This window comes from Saccopteryx bilineata, chromosome 2 (assembly GCF_036850765.1).
Source record: "Saccopteryx bilineata isolate mSacBil1 chromosome 2, mSacBil1_pri_phased_curated, whole genome shotgun sequence".
NCBI classification, from domain to species: Eukaryota; Metazoa; Chordata; class Mammalia; order Chiroptera; family Emballonuridae; genus Saccopteryx; species Saccopteryx bilineata.
Window position 1 is genome coordinate 75,618,480 of NC_089491.1, and position 23,810 is coordinate 75,642,289.

A 23,810-nucleotide genomic window follows, 5' to 3' on the forward strand; every position below is an offset into this window, starting at 1 on the left:
TGTATCCTCCAAAGGGCAATGCTCAGGTCAGGAGTATAGAACAGCTACTTCCATTCCATCATTCTCACGTGGTACTAAGGAAAACACTGTATCTGCCAAAATTGCTTTCAGAGTCATGCTAACAAAAGAAAAGCAAGTATACTTTTCCAATAAAATCTGCATCAGATAGACCTACAACTAAAAGTCATGTATTTCACAAAGAATACCCTGGCCTCTATATAGGACATGGTGCTTCACACTGAAAACTAGACTAGCTATCCACATCTATTCTCTCAAATATTGCCACAGCAGCATAAGCAAATTATAAATAATGTTTGGGAAGTGCTATTGGGCAGAACTTAATAAAATGGAAGATATATGAAATGATTTAATATTTAAATTCATGAGTATGCTATGCCCAAGAGTCATATTCCTTGTGTTAATTTGACTATTTTGATCAATCACCTTATTATGTTCAAAGGAAGAACAGTATTAATTTCCAAACCTTCTGGGCAATAACTTTTTCCCAGGTTTTATCTTTTATATATATTACATTCAACCCACACTAATTCTTATTTAAATCAGATAGCATCTAATTAGATTGTTTTACAAATTATTTCTGGAGTGGGCATGAGCAACCAAAAGATAAGATATAAACTATCTAATTATTTAATAATGCTGGGAGATAGAAAAGAGATATAAACTAAGTAACTCTAAATGTACACTATTGTGGGAGACTCATCAAATCCTGCCCTGAATGGTCTTAACTGCTCATTATCCATTTAAGGTAGGACTTCGCAGTATCGATATTTATTATTTGTTTACACTCTGCTTTATTCCCCAAATGATTTCAGAACACACATACTGCTGAGATAAAACAAATAGGAGAGTTGATTTTAGTGAAGAGAATATCAGAGTAAGAAAATAAAAGTACCTATCGCTGGGCAGTGACAGGGCACAATAACGTAAGCCTTTATTTAGCTCCTGTTCCTTTGCTGGTAAACGGTACTTTGAAGCAAACTCGGTTTCTTCTGGTTTTGCTGAGAGTTCCTATATTACTCTGTGGATCTAGGGGCACTTTTAAGAAGAAGGCAAGGAGTGCTGAGCCTACCAAGGAAATCAGAGTAATGAGGTGTGAGCTACAAGGCAACATTCGGAAGGCATATATTTTCCCAAAGGAAAAATACTGAAGGCACAGGCTGGTTGTCCAGGAAATAGGCACAAACACTATCATCGTATAGAAACCGAAATGAAATAAAATGGTAATTTTTTTGTTTGTTTAAAATAGTTATGTTTCCACTAAACTTTCAAGAATCTGACTACAAATAGCAACCCCCAAACCCTGTTTCTGTTTTCAGAGCTTTCTTGAACTACCATAAGTGTTTTTCCTCAAGCAGCACCTGATAAAACCCGGATTCCACCCACTGGCATTCTGTCCTAGCCAACCTATCTTTAATACGGCACTTGAAAAAGACTTTGCATACATTAATGTGAGACTTTGAAGGTCTTGGGCAAGCAGGAATATGCTACTGCAGAACTCTAGTTGGGCTTCTGGCCTCCTGAGAGAGCACTGACTACAGCTGTCACTCAACCCGTCTACAGAGTTCCCTTCACTTTTTATATTTCATTTGGTATTTACTTTATAGGGGATTTACCAAGGACCAAAAGAGGTTATTATTACTGCCCAGAGTTGGTCTGGGGTTTGGCATCTGAAGTGCACTGTCCCTTTTTCCCATGAGCTGAAAGTGGAAATGACATGCATTGGCCTTGATCATAACTGATGCCTAGATTTCTGTTAGCCTTGAGTCTTGTAAATCCAGATAATTTCAGTTATTGATCTATCTTCCTTTTACCAATGTCATCATCAAAAGGCATTTATTAAGTACCTGCTTATGTTCGAGGCAGCACATAGAGATTTTTAAAGAAACACTTCCTGCCCTCTACAGGACCCAAAACCTGAAAACCATTAAATAATTGTTTCATTTTCCAACTACAAAAACAAGTTTTAAGTGCTAGTTCTTCGTTAAAGAGTGACTAATGAAACTCATGTAGATAACTCAATCTGGTAAAAGTTTTGATTGCTTTAGCCTTTTGTCTCCAAAAAATGTTGCATTCTATGGAGTTTGGTACATCCTCTTTCTACCCCCTCTCTGCCAGGTCCAAAGGGTTTTCTCTTTTCTTTTTTTAATTTCGTGTATTTAGGACCTCCAATATTTTCTCTTTTTAAAAACTTTTATTATTGATTGATTTTAGGGAGAAAGTAGGGGAGAAAGAGAGAGAGAAAAAAAGAAACATCAATTTGTTGTTCTACTTATTTATGCATTCATCAGTTGATTCTTGTATGTACGCTGACTGGGGATCAAACCCACAACATTAGCTTATCAGGATGACGCTCTAACCAACTGAGCATCCTGGCCAGGGCCAGGACTACCAAAGTCTTCAACAAGTATAGTCGATCTAAGATGCAAATAAATAACGATATAATTTATTATCTCAGTAGTAAATATTATTATTTATTTTCTACATATTAACTTAGGTTAATAAATTAGAGAGAGCTATATTATCTTCAGAAAAAATTTAATAGAGAGTCATCTTGTGGCACTAGGGTAAAAAACATCTAAATTGAAGAGATTTTTCCAAATAAGATGTAATTTAGGGTTATAATGTCAAAACTGTAAACCTAAAATTAAACCTACTGACTATTTTGGTTTGCAGACTCATTTACTCAAAATTACACACAACTCTACATTTGTTGCAAGAGAATTGAATCAAGCCAGGACTGTGTTCATTCACATGTTATTCCCATTTTGTATGTGTTTTGTGGAGGAGGTTATTTTGCTGGGGTTTGTTTTCTTTTACCAAATGGTGAGTAATGTTAGAGACGAATGTAACTGCCTACAAACACACCAGGGCAGAATTCAGAAAGGAGGTTTGACTAAATACACTAGATTTTAGGAGATTTAAGAAATTCAGAGTTCTTCTGATGACAAGAAGATGGCATGTTCTTCTTAATACAGTGGAATTAAAGCAATGGTGAATAAAGCATTATATCAAGCGTTCTCCTGAAAGCCAAAGTCTTGATTCATTACATCAGAATGTTCCCTGTGACTCTGAGGGAAAGATTCCATGCCTGGGAACTAGAATAATTTCCCTGTGAAAGGTTGGATCTTCACCAAAGCCACTTCTCCATCTCCAGGCTTGGGAGAGCATCAAAGCAGCCGGCCTCTGTCCCTGGTAAACAGTCATCTCAGCATACCATGCCTTCTTCACATGGAGCCAAGGAATTTCTTCCCAACAGCCTGTGATCTGATGGGCTCATCTGCCTCGTTTCCAGGTAGAGAGAAGGCAAACTGGGGGGAACAAAACCCCCTGAATTCTCTTCACCAAGGATTACCATACAGCTGTTCTAAATTTTTATCTCATTATTACTGATAATAATGACAATGCAGAGCCACTGCAAAGTCTTAGGCCACAAAGAGAACACAGCTCTTTCTAATTAGTACATGCATCATAAACAAGGTAAACGCACCTCTCTGAAGCTGTCTTAAAGCCCTTGTTGTGGTTCACAGGCTCAGAGAGAGGCTTTGATTCTGCTTCCATGTATTATATATATAAGCAAAGATGCGGCATTCTCCAGGGATCTTTAAGGTGGATGTCAAGAGACAGGCTTGTTCGGCACAAGGTCCTCCTTTCACAGCTCTCACATCTGTGTAACCATCAGCCCCACGTCCTCAACACTCACAAACTTCACCCCCCCCCACACTTCCTCCTCTTCCTCCTACCCCTCTCCCAGCTCTTTACTCTGCCCTAAGGAACCCTCATTTCCCTTCCGGAAAAACCCTTCATTAGAATGGAACTTCCTCACTTCTTGCCCTTCTCATCACTAAAAATCAGCCGTCTGAGAGTTCCACCACCCACAACTTCTCTTCGCCCAGTGAAATCAAACACCTCTCTTCTTGCCCCCCCCCAACTCACATCTCACCCCTGTGTTCCTGCCTGTTCCTCTCTCCTCTTCCCAGAAAGAGTTTTCTGCTCTGAACTAGGTTTTATCCTGTTTACCAGTCCTCTCCCCCCCCCCTAAGTCTGCAAGCTCCTCAAAGAATGCAATCTGAAGCAAGTTATTACACTTTGTATCCCTAGGTCAAGCCAAATGTTGGCACATTAGGAGTATTTCTGCCCTCCTGACCCTAGCTCTGGTTGATATTCTCACATTTCACTTGTAACTTGTAATCCTCTCCCCTTTGTAATGTGGCTACTGTCCTGTTTCTCAAAACGAAAGACTTCTCTTGGCTTGAAAGGTTAAACCCTTTACCTAAAACCCAGAGTCTGAAGTCTCTAAAAGTCCCTAAAATTCCCTCCCTCTCAATGTACATGTGCTGCACAGTCCCCAGTAGAGTGAACAGAATTGATTTACTCCCACAGTTAGAAAGCTAGTTGGCAAAGTCGACCTTAAATTGGGGGAGGTAATCCAGGTGAGCCTGACCTAATCACATTTCTCTGTCTGTACTCAGAAGATAAGTCAGAGAGCTTCAAAGCATGGGAAGGAACTGTCGTGCTGTTGCATTGCTGGCTTAAAGATTGAGGGGCCACATGGGAAGGAATGGGACAGTCCTCTAACAGCCAGCAAAGAAATGGGAACCTTGGCCCTGGCCAGTGTTTCAGTGGATAGAGCGTCGGCCTGGCATATGGACATCCTGGGTTCAATCCCCAGTCAGGGCACCCCAGAGAAGCAACCATCTGCTTCTCTCCTCTTCCTCTTCCCCTCCCATAGTCAGTGGCTCAATTTGGCCCCAGGCACTGAAGATAGCTTAGTTGGTTGAGCAGGTCAGCTTCAGGCACTAAAAACAGCTCAGTACTCGAGCATCAGCCCCAGAAGGAGGTCATCAGGTGGGTCCTGGTTGCGGAGGCACATGCAGGAGTCTATCTCCCTCTTCTCACTTGAAAAAGAAAAGGAAATGAGGACCTCAACCCTATATCCACAAGAAGCTAAATTCTACCAACCAAGAATGAGTTTGAAGATAAGATTTTTTTTCCAGAGCCTCCAGAAGAGAACTCACTTCAGTGACCATGTTGATTTTACTCTTGCAATAAACAGCACAGGCTCTGCAGCCTGTGCTGGAGTTCTGACCACCAGAACTGCATGCTCATAATGGTGTTGCTTTAAGTCACTATAATTGCAGTAATCTACTATTACACAGCATAAAAAACATATACACCTACAAGATAAAGTTACTCCATATGGCATTCAGGGTCCTTAAGGCTCATTTCTCAAAACCCAGGCCAAGCACACTGAGCATGCATCTCAAGCCCCACCCAGGGAGCTGGGCCACTCTGCCCATGCTACTCCCCCAAACAAGTCTGTCTTCTTAATCCACTCAGTTTAGAAATCCTCATTTCCTGCAGACCAGATCAAGTGACACTTCTCTCCTAGAACTTTCCTACTCTTTGGAATCAACATGTCCATTCGTCCTTTCTGCTGCTCTCTCAGAATGTTACCCACAGCTCTACCCTGTGACTTACACAGATAACCAGAAACTCAGAAAGGTTGGCTAATATTTCTAGTTCACAGAGCAGGAACTTGATGACAAAATTCTTCTCATGACAGAAGCCAGGCTCCACTCAGACACAGTGAGCTGATTTACTCTAAAGTGACTGCATAAGATTCCAGTTCAAACTTGTGATATTAATTAACTTCTAGCTTCATTGTTTTTCTGAATTGCAATCTGTTTGCAACAATTTTAGCATGTCCAGTTCTCACCCACATTTCCCATTTAAAACACAGTTAGATATGAACACTTTAAAAATTAGCATTCTAGATTTTTTTTTTAATTTTAGGACATTTATCTATGAAGATGTGGTAGCCTTTAATTATTTAAAATACTAGCTTCTTTTATATTTTGAGTTCTTTCCCCATTGTGTAATTCGGTAGGAGAGAGAAGTCCAAAAGTAAAATTTTAAAAATGATGTTTTCCCTTAATGTTTAAAAGAAAGGGAGAAAAAGAGGGAAGATGTATTAAAGGAATGGGTTAGAGGCCAATCTAAATCCAAAGATATGAAAAATAGAAAAGTCTTTCTATCAGCCCTAGTTCAGGTCCTCTACATCTACATCTAGTAAGGAAATGGAAGTGCCTGTGATTGACAGGCTAGCTGTCGTACTAGGAATCGTCCTGGTCTCACAGACTTTGGCTTTGGCTCCCTTCCCAGCCATCCCACATCCTATCAGCCCCTCAAGTACACTCCAGTTAGCCAAGAAGCCACTAATGGATGATCTGTGTGTATCTTCTAAGATTTTGCCCCTCGAACAAATAGACTTCTACCTGCACCACCTCCCCATCATCTGAAGCCATACTCAAATAAACTCACAACGAAAGAAAAGTCCCTCCTCAATAATTCCTTCCAGTCTCGCCCCTGATTGTATTTCCCTGAACGATTAACAGCTTTTAAGATACTTCTGGGTTACTCAAAAGTCGTGTTCAAACAAGCATAAAGTGGAAAACTAGTCCTGGGCTACAAAACACAAAGTATGCCAGCATTCGCTGCTATTCATAGTCAGATGCCACTGTTCTTTTCTCCACCTGACAGCTCTGGGTAGAGACCCTATCTCCCTAATCAGGGAAAACTATGATCTAACCACTAAAAATAAACAGCTGAGAACCAAAGAGGCTAATTGAAATTGAAAGTGTCCTAAACAAAAACCAAGATACGTATGATCCCAGCTTAATGACCTGCCATCTCTTGTTCTCCTCTAGAATTATATATTTTCCATGATCATATCTTCCTTACCACTCATGTAGGTATATAGTTTCTTCCATTCAAGGGTGTTAAGTGGTTTTTCAATTTTACCAATTTTTCTTTGAAAGCATTTTTAAAAATAAGAACTTTGGCTTTGTTTTTTGAAAAATATGAAATGCATTTGATTTGGATATTCAAGGATCTGAATCCTAAGGAATAACATGAAAAATTAAATAAATATAAACGCCGTTATTAAGCACTCAGTGATTATTTGGTACTCGGTTCATACTTACATTATATGCTTTCTAAAGAACAGAGCATTTTATCTGAGGTATTCGAAAGCAATCATTGAACTTTGAGATGGAACAAGGTGATGAATTGTGTCTGGAGTTTTTGTGCTTTAATGGCTTTAGGTTCATAAGAAAATTTTGTTGCATAAAAACAACATAAAAAGACCATCATTGCTTATGATACTAAAGTCTGATATAAAAAATAGTAATAGGCTTTCCAGCTAATAAACAGGCATTATGCTTAGAGGCAGATCTGATCCTATCAAAGTATCAGGATTCACTCTGAATTTTCTGAAATTCTCCATGACGAAAGCCAGAAAATATTCAAAAATACAGAACAAAATATTTAAAGATCCAGGCCAATATATTTATTTCTAACAATTATTTTCTTTTATGTTGATCATAAATAATATTTGGTCATTCTGATAAAATACATGTTATTTCATTTTTTGGATTATCTCATTTCAATAAAATTGATTAAAATATGACTAGAACACTGGGTATTTTTTTTTAATTTTTTTTTATTTTATTTATTCATTTTAAAGAGGAGAGGGAGAGACAGAGAGAGAGAGAGAGAGAGGAGAGACAGAGAGAGAAGGAGGGAGGAGCTGGAAGCATCAACTCCCATATGTGCCTTGACCAGACAAGCCCAGGGTTTTGAACCGGCGACCTCAGCATTTCCAAGTTGATGCTTTATCCACTGCACCACCACAGGTCAGGCTCTGGGTACTTTTTTAACACAAGTCCAGAAGATTCAATTATTATCATCTGAATTGCCTCTCACTGTTCAATATAGAATTTAAAAACTATTCATCTTAGAGGTATATACTATACATTTTAGAGAACCTATTATTTTTTTCTAAAGTCATTTAATGATGACAATTTAGCTTTGCCAAAAAAGCTGAAAATGTTCATTCATTCAGAGATGAATCATCTTTTTAATAAGCCAGTAATATTTGAAGTTCATTTTTGGTCAAAATATATTCAGTAAAACAACCATCAAGAAAAGCAATGAATATATAAGTCTATGAGTCTTAAGAAGAAGAAAAAATAATAAGTTAGCTGACCTTTTAATACAAGCATGTATTTTTTAATTATTCCAGTAATGGCTAACCACAGTTTTTAAGTACACATTAGACTAATACAGTCAAAAAACCTTAAAAATGAACAACTGGAGTTACCGTGTATAGATAATTGTCTTTGCCATGGACTAAAAAGAAAAAATGACTTGTTTTGTTCAGATTTCAAATGGTTTCCCAATTTATCATAAACTCAATATAAGTATGTATATGTGTGTGTTAAAAGTTTTCCTAAACATGCCCAGAAAATGACTACAATTTTAAAAGTATATACATCAGTTCAAAGGTTTCAACCACTTAACCACTGTCTAAATGGATTACCAGCTCACCAGCTCATTTATTTTCAGACTGTGATATCCTTGCAGATAAAGCCAGTGCTTTTTATTCCTAGAGGTTAGTATACGGCATAAAATAGTAGTAGATGCTCAGAAACTATTGTCTGTTGAATGAACAAAGAACTGATGAAATTTTAAAAACTCATCGAAGAATTGCCTGACCAGGTGGTGGCGCAGTGGATAGAGCATCGGACTGGGATGCAGAGGACCCAGGTTTGAGACCCCGAGGTCGCCAGCTTGGGCACAGGTTCATCTGGTTTGAGCAAAGTTCACCAGCTTGGACCCAAGGTCGCTGGCTCGAGCAAGGGGATAGTCGGTCTGCTGTAGCCCCACAGTCAAGGCACATATGAGAAAGCAATCAATGAACAACTAAGGTGTCGCAATGAAAAACGAATGATTGATGCTTCTCATCTCTCTCCGTTCCTGTCTGTCCCTATCTATCCCTCTCTCTGTCTCTGTAAAAAAAATAAATAAATAAATAAAATGCTTAAAAATTTAAAAAAAAAAACTCATTGAAGAATTAAAAAACATTGTTCTTGAATGCCTCTCTTTAGACTTGAAATGTATTATAATGTGTAGAAGGAGGTCAGGGCTGCTGTGGATTTTTCATGAATCATATTATTTTCTCTGAGTCAATGTAAGATGAATACTGTCATGAAAACCAAGAAGAGTCTATTGTGACTTACTTGTAATCATTTTTTAAATATCTATTTCCTCCAATGCTATATAATTATTGATAAAAATGGCCACCATTTGTAGATGTCAAAGATAAGAAAGCATTTTACAAGAAGCTTCATAAAGGGTGGATTTAATCTCACTACAGTCCATCAACATGGATACTATTATTATCAGCCCCATCTTATAGATGAGGAAAGAGAGGTCTCAAGAGGTTAACTTGACCAAGTTGGTGCTTCTGGTGAGCTGCAGAGAGGAGCCTCCTAGGCTTGAGAACCTGCACTCCATCCACTGACCCACAGTGCCTCCTCAGTATTTTGAAGTAACCTATATCCATTCAGTTAATTTTATATAATTGTTTACAAATGTAGTTTAACATGCTTTTTAAAGGTTTAAAATTTCACTTTAACTGATGTTGAGTAATTCATTCACTCTTCCTTTAATCAGATTTTTCATCTAACTTTGTATTTTCTATATATCATTATAAATATGTATAGTAACAGTAGAAGTAACTCTTAGATATTGTGACCAATAATTATAGAGGAAGAGAAACATACACATCAAAGATATTAGACCCCTGAAGAAACTTTATGTTTATTAATAGTACTTCCCACATCTTAACCAAATAATGTTCTACTTGAACCTATGTATAAAAGCCACTACACACTCAATTTTAATGATCAAAATAGTAAACATTTCACTTTTCACTGAATTCATTTGATATAGTAATTACAAATAAACTCAAATTACTTGTAATTTAGTATATGCTTAATTCTGCAAATATCCTAGGGAAAATTTATGGCCAGGCTTTACCATAACATAAGGAAAGATCTCATGATCTGGCTCTCTCTTCATCTATCTGGGGTCTCTCTTTGTGACTGTATTTTACTATTTTTTTTAAGTGAGAAAAGAGGAAACAGAAAGACAGACCCCCACATGTGCCTTGACCAGAATCCACCTGGAAAACCCCTATGGTGCAATACTCTGCCCATCCTGGCTGTTGCTCAGCAACCATGCTATTTTTTATGCCTGAGGCAGAGAAAGGCTCCACAGAGCCATCCTCAGCGCCCATGACAACTTGCTTGAACCAATCAAGCAATGGCTGTGGGAAGGGAAGCAAGATAAAGAGAAAGAGAATGGGAAGGGGGAGAAGTAGAAAAACAGATGGCTGATTCTCCTGTGTGCCCTGACCGGGAATTGAACCTGGGACACCCACACCTCGGGCCAATGCTCTACCACTGAGCCAACCAGCCAGGGTCTGTATTTTACTCTTAATGAAGTTCATCACTAATGTGGTTTCTGATTTACTTGAACCAAATCAAAACCAGTTTAATGTCATGTTGCTGATAACTCAATATAAAATAAGAACGTATTAAAAGATACTATATTTTTGGAGTCTTAGAAACTGTTTTATCTCTTTACTTCTTTTAAATTGTTTTAGGTAATAATTTTTTTTTTCCTGAAGCTGGAAACGGGGAGAGACAGTCAGACAGACTCCCGCATGCGCCCTACCGGGATCCACCCGGCACGCCCACCAGGGGCCACGCTCTGCCCACCAGGAGGCGATGCTCTGCCCCTCTGGGGCGCCGCTCTGCCGCGACCAGAGCCACTCTAGCGCCTGGGGCAGAGGCCAAGGAGCCATCCCCAGCGCCCGGGCCATCTTTGCTCCAATGGAGCCTCGGCTGCGGGAGGGGAAGAAAGAGACATAGAGGAAGGGGGGGTGGAGAAGCAAATGGGCGCTTCTCCTATGTGCCCTGGCCGGGAATCGAACCCGGGTCCCCCGCACGCTAGGCCGACGCTCTACCGCTGAGCCAACCGGCCAGGGCTTAGGTAATAATTTTTATTACTATCGTTATTAGATGTACTATCTACTTACAGAAAGGTTTGAAGGAGGTTTATGAAAAAGCAATTACAGAGGGAGAGAACCACTTAAATTCAGTAGTAGAAAAGAAGTGCCCTTAATATCACAGCAAAATAGGATACATTAGGTTTAACTTCATATAATTTTTGCATCCACCTACAGGTAATCCCCAGTATACTAAGGAATAGAACTCCAAAAGCTCATAGGTGAGTCAATGGTCAGGATCTCACATTAAATTCTTCTATTGAAACAGTATAATATAAGGTGATTAGGTTTTCAAACAAGCTCACAAAACTCAACTCAATACAGAATGCAACTTAACTATTACACCAATAGTAGCAATATGAAATCTGAGTCTAGGGAAGCTCGCTTAAAGAATAATGCCAAAATGGAGATCAAATATTTATGCAGTAAATTCATTTATTCAACAAGTATTAACTGAGCACCAAGAGGCCACAGAGTATCATCTTTACATGTTCAAATCCTGGAATTAAAACAGACCAGATCATGTAATATAAAGTAGAAATAAAATGCCTTAAATGAAGTAATATACGTAAAGTCTCAGACACATAAAAGATTTCTTAACTAATTTTAGTTCTCATCCTTATTTCCCAAGGGATGAGAAAGAAAAGAGGTTCTAAGCTTTCTCAACATACATTCCTGAAATAATCCAGCCTTAACCTAAAATCCTCCTCTCTCCCTGTTGGCACTCCTTACCCATCTCCGTAGACCCATTTTCCCAGCTCTAGCACCTCATGCAAGACCTCACTGGGCCACTCACCATAGACTTCCTACAGTTCCAAGCCCTAAAAATATAATCTCTCAACCCAACCTCTATCCCCATCCTGTAGCCATCCATATTTGTGACGCTAAAAGAAAAACAGATGATAAGAATTTAAAACAATCACTTTCAGTAACTATTTTTAAAGGAAAAGCCTGTTGATCCCAATAAATTTCTAACTAGAGTAACATTTAAGACAGTATGACAGAGTGATATAAAAGAATTCAAGCAGAGTATAATGGAAAGATATTTAGGGACAGCGACAAAGGCATTCCTTCATCCATTCATTCATCATCTATTGAGTGTCTTCTGGGATGAACACATTAACAGAGAGAGAAGTCTGGTCATGCCTTACAGAGCTGAGACACCAACAGGAGAGAGGAACTTATCCAAGCTTGATGAGTATTCCCTAACAGGCATTAATAGTTGTTGACTGAACTAAAGAAATGCTATGAAAAAAATCATAGAGTGATAAGGAAATGCAACAAAATGGGAGCCTATGTAGACAGGAATGTCAAGATGTCTTTGTTGAAGGCTCCCTTAGAATATAAGCCCTGTGGGAGCAGGGATGTAGTCACCTGTCCAAATCAACTCTGAATCTCAAGGACTTAGAATCATTTCTGGTACATTGTAGGCAGATAATTTAAAAAGATATGGAAGAAATAAGGAAGGTTGACTTAAGCTTAGACCTGCAGGCTCAGTGAAAATTAGCTGGGGGAAATGGAATTAGCAAAAGTGAAGGCCTTTCGGTTGAAAAAAGAAAGGTGGGTTCTTTGGTAAATTTCAGGAGAACAGGACATTGGAAAGATGTGTCAGAAGCTCAAGGGAGAGAAATAAGAAATGTGTTCGGAGAGGTAGGCAAAGGCTAGGTTGGTCAGGCTGGGTTTTTCAGCATGTGAAAGAATTTGTAACATTTTCCTGAGACTGTAACCCTTCACTTAGAAGCCCTAACTTGGACTGAACTTGCCACAGCGGCTACGTGGCAGTGGCAGGTGGATTCTGAGGGAAGGGAGCAAGCAGAGGAAGAATAGACATGGCCTCTGCATGTTAGAAACATGAGAAACTCAGACCATCCCTGTAGAGCTGCTTTGGAGTGCCTAGACCTATGCTGGGGCAAGCCAGTGAACAAACAGACCCTGGATATTTGAGTACTCTGACCACAGCTCTTCCATGAAAGACAAATCATTTCTGGACACAATGTATATAAGTTTAGATAGCTAGCCAGCTAAGCATGCTGGGATAGATAGTTCCTTGAAAGAAAGACCTGAAAATAAAAACATTTTGCTCCTGAATCTGTGTATGTGTGTGTGTGTGTGTGTGTGTGTGTGTGTGAGAGAGAGAGAGAGAGAGAGTGAGAGAGAGAGAGAGAGAATATTTGGGGGTGAGGGAGAGAGAGGGAGACAGGAAATTTTGTCAGGGGGCTAACTTTAAAAGAATGGCGGATTACACACTTCACTGTTCAAGGGTGACAGAGAGAAAACAAGGCTGGCACCAAGCAGGAAGCCCAATCTTGCCTGAATAAAACACTGCACATTTATGCAATCCCCGATACCCGATATTTTATCACAAACTATTTCTATTGCATAGAAGGAAAAGCACTAAGTAAAAATTATTTACTCGGGGTCTATTATGAAAAGAACAGATTAACTCCCTAACACTTCATTCTTTTTGAAGGTGTATTCTCTACCTTCCCGGTATGATTTATATTAATGAGTGGTTTAAAACAGGTTTTAACTTAAGAATGATTGCTGATGGTGAAGTGCAGTAATTATACACCTTATGACAGGACACGTGAATGGCTCATACAAGAGAACTGCATAACATGCCAAGCTAATCCTCCTTGCATAAAAAGGGAGAATACTTTGCAAGCTGGCTGATTTTAAGCTCCAGTTAACAAAAACCTTTTTTGTTGGAGTCGAAAGCAAGAACGGGTTAACAAAAGCAACGAGAAAAAAAAATCTAATTTTTTCCCTTCTTCACAAAATATAGTATTACAGGACTTTAAGGTTTTGAAAGGCCACAGTGTGGCTAAAAGAGTTAAGAAACAGGGCCTTTGCCAACAACAACAAACTTAAAAGATCCCAAGGTAAATCAGAACCTCTTATCAGTAAGGGACATTATAATTTGAATCTCGTTTATTGCTGTTGTTTTATCTTTTTATTTTTAATTAGTTGAAGGTGCAGAGAGGGAAGAGTAACACTCTAGGCCAGGGAAAGATGAACTGGGTTCAGAGATGTTAAAAAGGACAAACTGTAAGCCATGGTGGGCAGGTCAAGAGTGTTTGTGCCGTTTCTGCATGGCTGCGTTTTCTCATACGAGAGCTCCTTCTGGACAATAACAAGACCCCGAAAAGCATCTGCTTAGGGATTATGACCCTGCCACCCTGGGAATGTTCGGTTAACACAGAGCAGCCGTGGGCTTAACTCTGTGCATGCCTGGTTTCCCACTGCAAAACACACACAAGTCACATTAGTCTTCAATGCTTTCTGAATCATTTGCCACCAGAGAAAATGACACTCAGCTACTGGAGCACCACTTTCTTACTCAAGGAAAGAAAAATGAATAAAAAAAGTCACCAAATTTACTTTACGTCATAGAAATCACTAAGACAAGGAAGAGTGGAAGAAAACAGTTGGCAGGCACAGGAACAAAGTCTGGCAGTCCACCGAAAGACTTAGAGGGATAGCAATCAAGCTTCCGGATTCAACTTTTTTCTAATATGGATATCACCTTAGAAATTTTTTTTTTACAATTTTTTTTTTTTTTGTATTTTTCTGAAGCTGGAAATGGGGAGAGACAGTCAGACAGACTCCTGCATGCACCCGACCGGGATCCACCCAGCACAACCACCAGGGGCAATGCTCTGCCCACCAGGAGGTGATGCTCTGCCCCTCCGGGGCGTCGCTCTGCTGTGACCAGAGCCACTCTAGCGCCTGGGGCAGAGGCCAAGGAGCCATCCCCAGCACCCGGGCCATCTTTGCTCCAATGGAGCCTTGGCTGCGGGAGGGGAAGAGAGAGACAGAGAGGAAGGAGGGGGGGTGGAGAAGCAAATGGGCGCTTCTCCTATGTGCCCTGGCCGGGAATCGAACCCGGGTCCCCCTCACGCCAGGCCGACGCTCTACCGCTGAGCCAACCAGCCAGGGCCTTACCTTAGAAATTTTGAAATATTTTTATCATTTTTTCATTTTTCCATTACAGTTGACATACAATATTAGATTAGTGTACACTCCAGTGATTAGACATTGTATAACTTACTAAGGGATCAGAAACAGATTTAAAAAACAGAATCCTGGCCCTAGCCAGTGGGCTCAGTGATAGAGCATCAACCTAGCATGTGGATGTCCTGGATTTGATTCCCAGTCAGAGCACACAGATGTGCCCATCTGCTTCTCCACCTCTTCCCTCTGTCTATGTTTCTCTATTCCCCTCCTGCAGCCATCACTCAGTTGGAGCAAGTTGGCCCCAGGATCTGAGGATGGCTCTATGGCCTTGCCTCAGGCATTAAAATAGCTCAATTGCCAAGCAACAGAGCAAGAGCCCCAGATGGGCAGAGCATCACCTGGTAGGGGACTTGCTGGGTAAATCCTAGTATGGGTGCATGTGGGCGTCAGTCTCTCTGACTCTCCACTTCTCACTTAAGGAAAAAAGGAAAGGAAAGAAGGGAAGGGAAAGGGAAAGGGAGAGGGGGAGGGGAAGAGAAAGGGAAAAATAGGATCCTTATATTCTTTTATGTCTCAAACAATTCCTAGAATTCTAAATTTTAACCAGTTCTTATTATGAGTTGAAGTATTAATTTTATTTTATTTTATTATAATATTTATATCAATTCATTTGCCTATGTACTATCTCCTGCAATGACAGTGGTCTTTAATTATAGAAGTCAGAAGCACTCCACCACCTACTTGCAGGGTTCCCTGAAGCCGAGCCAAGGGCTGCCAGTTTTCATCTAGCAAACTGACATGCTCAACACGACAGGTCATGAGGGCAGGCCTGCCTCTGGTTCCTTCCTTCTACCAACACATGCTGAATTTTCTCTTGATAATATAGAGCAGAAAGTCTTCACTTTTTTTTTTTTGATAAAATCAAGGCAAAGAACGAGAAGCTTAAGTTGTGACATTTCCTAATCTAACTGCATTACTACTGCTCTTCAGAAGATCCTTTATGGACATGCGGTTTAGCCCTAAAGATAGTAAGTCATAGTGAAAATGAGAAGTCCACACAAACAGAACTTAACATATTCCCTTTCAAAATGCAATTAATAATTAAACCACTTATATTCCTTTATGGGTAACTGGAATTTCCATGTGTAAAGAAATTTCTCAGAACGCGATCCCAAAAATTTTCATAAAAAATACCTTACAAGCCCTGGCTGGTTGGCTCAGTGGTAGAGCGTCGGCCTGATGTGCAGGGGTCCCGGGTTCGATTCCCGGCCAGGGCACACAGGAGAAGCACCCATCTGCTTCTCCACCCCTCCCCCTCTCCTTCCTCTCTGTCTCTCTCTTCCCCTCCTGCAGCGAGGCTCCATTGGAGCAAAGATGGCCCGGGTGCTGGGGGTGGCTCCTTGGCCTCTGCCCCAGGCGCTAGAGTGGCTCTGGTCGCAATAGAGCGACGCCCTGGAGGGGCAGAGCATCGCCCCCTGGTGGGCAGAGCGTTGCCCCTGGTGGACATGCCGGGTGGATCCCAGTCGGGTGCATGTGGGAGTCTGTCTGACTTTCTCTCCCTGTTTCCAGCTTCGGAAAAATACAAAAAAATAAAAATATATATATATATATATAAATATATACACACACACACACACACACATATATATATATATATATATATATATATATATATATATACCTTACAATTTACTATAAAGAGCTTTGGTCAAGTATGAGGTTCAACATTCAACTGTCTTGCTGTTCTTCTTTAACATCTATTTTCAAACTGCAGATATTGCAAAGTGAGCATATGTATAGGACAGAATAAATTAACTAGTACTATAAGATGAACTATCTCAATTTGATTCCAGTCTATCAATTTTGACATGAAATAATGGCCCAGAGGAGACTTTTGTCATCATTAGCACTCATTCCAATGCTCAGAAGGAATATTTCTTTGTAATTTACATATCATCTTACATATGTAAAGCATGTATTGATTAAAATGACCAAAATGAGAGTTGAGGGCAATGCTTTATTATTATGTTACATGTCAAGGAAAGGACACTTAGAGAACTTCCGTGACTCTTGGAAAACCCAGGATTGGAGCCTGAAGGCCTTTGACTCATTGAACTGTCAAGCCTAGGAGAAATTGTCCTGCAGTAAAGTGGCAGAGGATTACTCTCTACATGGGATGGCCAAGAGACTAGAATTTTTAGCATCAAAACCTACATTTTAAAAAATGGATCTGTAGGACCTTACCACACGGTGGCACAGTGGATAGAGCGTCGGACTGGGATGTGGAGGATACAGGTTCAAGACCCCAAGGTCGCCAGCTTGAGCACAGGCTCATGTGGTTTGAGCAAGGCTCACCAGCTTGAGCCCAAGGTCACTGGCTCGGGCAAGGGATCACTCAGTCTGCTGTAGCCCCCCGGTCAAGGCATATATGAGAAATCAATCAATGAACAACTAAGGAACCGCAACGAAGAGCTGATGTTTCTCATCTCTCTCCCTTCCTGTCTACCTGTCCCTATCTGTCCCTCTCTCTGTCTCTGCTACAAAAAAAAAAAAAAAAAAAAAAGGATCAGTCAGATTAAAATTACAGGAAACAACAACAAAAAAGCTTCCAGGATGTACACTTGGTCTCTGAAAACACCTACAGCACCCAATTTTCTAGAGTTGAAATCTTTTACTGTATCAGGATACAGATGTGGTAGTGTTAGTATGCGTGGCTTCTCAACTGGTAGGTACATAATAAATATGCCTATTGACGATAATGATAATCTTACTCCAATGGGACATTACAGAGAATGTCACATGATTGAAAAATAATATAAAGAGCAAACAATAAGGCCAGAAAAAAATCTTCACATAGAGTTCAGGAGTTTACAATGGAAACTTAGAAAGGTGACTGTCATCAGACTGATTCTTTTGAAGAACAGAAACAGGCAGATGTACCTTTTGAAGTTTCACCTTTACTGACCTTCTTTCCCTTCCAGACCTCTAAGCCTTCAAACATGCTGTTTTCTCTTCCTGGAACACTACCACCCTTCCCCTCATTAACTTTTCATTCCGGAAGTCCTCACTGATCTGCTGTATGTGTCTCTCCTTCTTTTGTTCCCTTAAGAGTCCATATTTCAACATTGTAACTTTCCCCATAGTTTTATCAAAGTTAGTAGACTATCTCCCTATCCATATTCTGCAATTGCTTGACGTACACTGCTTTTCATAAAGTCAAGGGCTGGCATCAGTCTTTTTCACCTTTGCTTTCTCACTATCCATACAACTACTGAGAAACCTGGTATATGAACTTCACCACTATTCTAAAAGCTTTCCGCTTTCTTCTTCAATTTAAAAGCTACAAAGCACACTCCCACTATATTCATACTCTAACACCAGGAAGTATATAGATATGTATGTAAATGTAGGTGCATACCTATTGTATATATGTTTATCGGTATACCTGGCTGTCAGATGAAAAGTTACATAGAACTAATAATGACTAGTACTGCTTGACTAATAAATTAAGGTATGAGTTGAATGTTGCAAGCAGCTGCTGATGCTAGTTTTTCAGGGAAGTATAAATAACTATATTTTATTCCTTTATAATTAGGCCTGTAAAACCCTTAATAAAAAGATCTGGCGTTCAGGGGACATCATTTAAAACTTGGTAGGCAGACTGATAAGAGTAGAAGGAATCCTGTATTCAGGAACTCACTGTTTCTGGCCTCACGCATGCTCCTTACCAGCTAGCTACAGGAGACTGCGAGGCCCTTAGTGCTAAGGCTCACGTTCTTATCTGTGAACAAGTAGATTTGATAACAAGGGTAAGAACCAATGTTTATACAGCTTTCGGTTGATGACTGACAAAAGCGATCTCATCCTAAAAGATCCATTTGGGTACTCATCTGCTATAATATTGGTTTTATGTAAGATTATTATTTGGTTATATGCCATTTACCTAGCTAAGTCAAAGAAGCAAATTTGTTCAGGTAATTTCTTGTTTAAAAAAAGCACTATAGTATTGCTGTAGATAGAACTACTCCAACCTTAACGTAATGTTGAATTACAATTAGGTGCTAAGTGACCTTCAAAGAACCAACTACCTTTCTACACAAGGACCTGCCTGATTTGAAAGGTCAAGGCCTGCAGGGGTCCCCAAACTTTTTACACAGGGGGCCAGTTCACTGACCCTCAGACCCTTGGAGGGTCGCCACATACAGTGCTCCTCTCACTGACCACCAATGAAAGAGGTACCCCTTCCGGAAGTGTGGCTGGGAGGCTGGATAAATGGCCCGCAGGCTGTAGTTTGGGGACACCTGGTCAAGGGGCTGGTCTCATTTGTCAGAGAAAAGGGAAAAAGTCACCTCTGCAGTAAGAATTCCGCCAGAAAAAATGTCTGTCTGTGAGACTGCACCATTTACCCCCAAGGTTTGAACTGTACTTAACTCTACAATACTCATAGGGCTTTTAATGTAATTCCTACTAAAATCTCAATGCATTTATTTAAACTCACATTAAACAGTAAATGACTAGAATCGTATTTTTCCTAAATCTACTATTTTCTCTTGAGACAAGAGAGAAGTCAGCTTTGAGGGACTCTGGGCTCCAGAAGCAAGAGACTACTGGATGTTTTCTCAGGGAGGATTTAAACTCGAAAGATAACTTAATGATCATTAGACCTCCCTCTTACATTCCTGTGACAAAGTTTCTTAACAAAGACATGCATATGCAGCACAGATCCTCCTGTTACATGTAACTGCTAACAGCTAAAATAAACTGGCATCCTTACAAATTTAAGGGTTTCTAGAATATTAGTCTTAGAACAGTGATGGGCAATCTTTTTGTGTGTCAAAATTCACCAAAAAACCAAACATAACTCGGGTGGTGTGTCACTTCGAGAAAAAAACTCCATAATTTCACGATATTTATAGTTTAAATAACAAAAATGTATAATTGTAATATATAACTGTATTTAATAAACCAAAAACTAATTATTTAACTTACCTGCTTAGTGACTTCTTTGTTCATCTGTCAGTCGGTTTCTTTTGTTGGTCTTGATATTATTGAACTTGTGTGGGGTGCCGTGAACTAAGATAAGTGAGGGGGAGGGGGAATTCTTTAACTAGCCTGCCTATTAGTGACTTTTTTGTTGCTGAATTTCATTGGCTAAAGCTTCAATTGAAGGTTGGTATTTTGTACACTTCAAGCCCAAGCAAGCACTACTAACTTCATCTGTCAATCTGTTTCTTTTGTTGGTTTTGATATTATTTAGCACTGAGAATAAGGTCTCACAAAAGTACGTAGAGGGAAAAATTGTGAGTAAAGCCATTGCTATATTTTTCAGGGTGCTAAAAGTGTCTGGTAATCAGTTCCAGGCACTCCAAATTTCCTGTTCGTAGTGGCACTCCTCTTGATTCTCCAAGCGGCACCTTTCCAGATTCTCAAGCTTTGACCTCAAGTCGACAAACACCTGAGCCCAGATGCTGACTTGAAATTCTGCAAGTTGCATCTTATGTAAATTAAGATGGCTGCCGCTATTTCTAATGGCGGGAAACGGCACCCACAGCACAGGCCCTCGCCTCTCCCAGCCTCCCCCTCACTTCTCTCAGTAATGATGGTCATTTAGAAATCCACGACACCCCAGAACAGTAGATTGGATGATGGTTGCTGTGGTTATGTGGTTGCTGGTAACAGCGATCACGGGGCCCCCAGAGATGCATCCCCCACGGCATTCTACTGCTCCCTGCTCCGCCGGCCGGAAGTGAGGTCAAAGATCCCCTAACGGCCTAACCGGAAGTCCCAGAACTAGATGCTCTGTGCCGGAGTTCTGTTGTTTTGGCCTACAGACCTCTGGCACAGAGTGTCTACACTACAGCAAATGTTTTATCCTCGGCTACTACACCTGGCCGTGCAGGAGCCAAGGATGAAACGTCCTTCTTGGCATGCGGCCCCATACTTCTCTGGTATGCGGTTGCATGTGGCCGTGTGTCATTGAAAATGGCTACACGTGTCAGTGCTGACACGCGTGTCATAGGTTCGCCATCACGGTCTTAGAATAAACTGCTTTTCAATTTATTTTCCAAAATTGACCACAAAATAAAAGTTTCTCTTTATAACTTCTCTTTGCCTGTATGTTTATAATCTCCAAAGGAAGAACTCCTTAATTTTATCTTGAGAACTTCTTTGTCAGTAATCTTTAGTAATTTAGACAAATTAAAATTGATTGTTTGTATTCTACAAGCTGCTTATGCTTATCATTATCATAAAACTATGTTATCCCCAAAATGCCTGGGTCTACTGGGACTATGGGTGAAGGGTTGATAGGAAATAATCTATTTTCTTCCTCTAGGTTTAAGCCAATGCATGTAGAGTTGTGTGGCCACTTAAAAATGCATTCTTCCATGCCGGACTAACTGAGGGAGGAAGTCCCTATCCTCCCTTATTAGACCAAACAGTCCTCATTTCATTGCTAGAATTAAATTCCAGAGGATTTTTTGGATTCTATTTAATGAATGAGGATATATTTTTCATGTGGTGTCATTGTTTTACTACTTCCCATGTTTATTTGGACAGATTCATAGCACTGGGTAGGAAATGTATTGGTTGGCAACTTCAGTTTTGGAAGAGAAAGTAAACACATGCTGATTAGCAAACAGTAAACTCTACTGTGTTTAATTTTGGCTTCTCTTAAAAAACACACACACACACACAAAACCCACTATTTGGTGTTATGTTCCAAGTAGGAGCATTTGTCCCTAAGTTCTTTCCTAACCCCTTCCTGGAGGGCTTCCAGAATTAATCTCATTTTTTTTCCTTTTCCCCTAACACCAGTGGCAAACGCTAACATTATTTAAGAAAATACTTGTGCATATGGTATCCTCCTAACACAGATTTGCCATCCAGTTGAACAGTAGGGCCACTAACCCACACAAACTAAACTGTAAAATTATGAACTGCATAAACATAAACAATTGTTTCCAGCCCTGATACATTCAAGGTAAAATTACACTTCTGCAAATCCTGGAAGGCCACTTAACTAAAAATGATCAGGTTCAAGAACTGAAGGTGAAAAATATCACAATAAACTAAATTTCAAGTGCTCTCTTTAGCCAATTTCTGTCATTTCCCTCGTTCTCTTGCTTTACGGTGACCCCTAATGATCCCGCTGGCTCCGGCCACTCTCCGCTCCGGCCCCACAGGCATCACCACCGAGGAAGTGCTGAGCGGCCGGCAGCACACGAGGGGGAACCCTGAGCACCTAAGATACCCACTACCCATTAAATACACCCCCTTTTCACGACTGACTTCCTTTCCACGAAAGAAACCCAGTGTTTGATCTTGCACTCCTCATGACTGAGGTTCCCTTTCCGTGATGAGGTTTCCCATGGTGCCTCTGAGGGGTTGCAAGACTTTGTCTCCACTTATCAAGTAGGAAAGCCCGGGCATCCACAAGTTAGGTATCTTGCCAAAAGGCCCAACATGAGTGGTTAGCACCATCTCTGGAAGGTCTGCATTGTTGATTCAGAAGACATCTATTGTGGCTATTACAGGTTCTGCACAGTGCTGGGCACCACACACACACACGTTGCACACACATACACACACACTTTCTGTTATGTTCTAGAACCAGGCAAAAGCATGCAAGATGATCAAAGTCCCAAACCACATGAGGCTTACAATCTAGTGGGGGTGAAAACCAGTAAGCCAAGAGACAAATAAATATAAAACTGGACGGGGAGCTATAGCAATGGGAGCCAAAGATGAAATGGCAGAAGGCCTCCAAGAGCACATGTCACTTGGGCAGACCTCTGAATGAGGTGAGGGAGCAGGCCCTGTGATGACCTGGGGGGAAAATGGGTTCCCACCAGAAAGAGGAAGGGGAGCCCAGTTCCTGAGACTTGTGCTGGAAACAGTGAGAAGGCAGTGCTGCTGGTACTAAGAAAGCAGGTGGAGTGGGGCCTGGGTAAGAAAGGGAGGCAGGGCCAGATCTTACAGCACCTGGAAATCACCAGTGGATGGGGAAGCTGCAAACATGAACAAGACTAATTTAGGGAGAGAGAACCAGTGTGACGAGTTCAATACATAAATTCACAATTAAAATGCACTTCATTCAAAGGAGTGGATGCAACTCTCTGCCAGCAGGTAAAAACTATGTGGGCACAAAGAGACAGGAGGGCCCAGGGGCTGAATTTTAGACACTCCAGGAAACATTTTCACACTGGTCGAGCCAGTGATATAAAGAAGTTGCTAAACAGCATCCAGTACCTAAGAGAGAGCGAAAGCATTTCCTTCTGTAAAGCTCCGCAGCTGAGGGCTTACATCCGCCTGGTCCAATCAGTTCATTTCCAAACAAAGGTAGGAAATGGCTGCATCCTCGTATTTCATTGTGGACTCATGAGTCAGTGCTTTGGAACTTGGTGTCTTTGGGAGTGAGTGTCTATTCTTCACGTCTCTTGCCACAGGAGGGAAAAGGTACAGATAAACAGTGACACAATTTCACCCTACTCAGATACAAAGCTGTGGACTTTTCCACCCTTCTCCCCAAAAATAATGAATGAAGAAACAGAATTCAGTTCCTGTAGGGGTTTTTCTTTCCCTCTCCCTTTTTTCCCTCCAATTCCCTGCTCTCCCTTGTGTCTCCTAAACAGCATAAGATCAGCTGATGGTGAAAGTGTCCTGTGTGATCATTGTTCAAAAGCTGTCATGTTATACAATGCAGTTTATAACACAAAGTGTGTTTTCTACAAAAGCTTTCAAGAATGTATTATATTACAGAGGTGTAAAAAAAGGAAAGTTTTAAAAACTGTTCTAAAGAAAATTATAATCCTCCATAGTTTCACCAAACAGGTTTGTGGAATTTTATTTTCAGAATGTTCAACAGAACAACTTAACCCTAAGAACCATTTTTACAGAAAGATCACAAAGGAAATAA

General features: G+C 40.4%; 1 protein-coding gene and 1 non-coding gene across 12 annotated transcripts in view; one reads left to right on the forward strand and one right to left on the reverse strand.

Moving 5' to 3' along the window:
• Window positions 1-23,810, reverse strand: part of NFIB (nuclear factor I B) — a 241,171-nt gene that overhangs the window by 143,240 nt on the left and 74,121 nt on the right. The gene's annotated exons all lie outside the window — the stretch shown is intronic.
• Window positions 16,095-16,170, forward strand: TRNAI-GAU (transfer RNA isoleucine (anticodon GAU)). Its single transcript has one exon. It is a non-coding gene; the product is annotated as a tRNA-Ile (tRNA).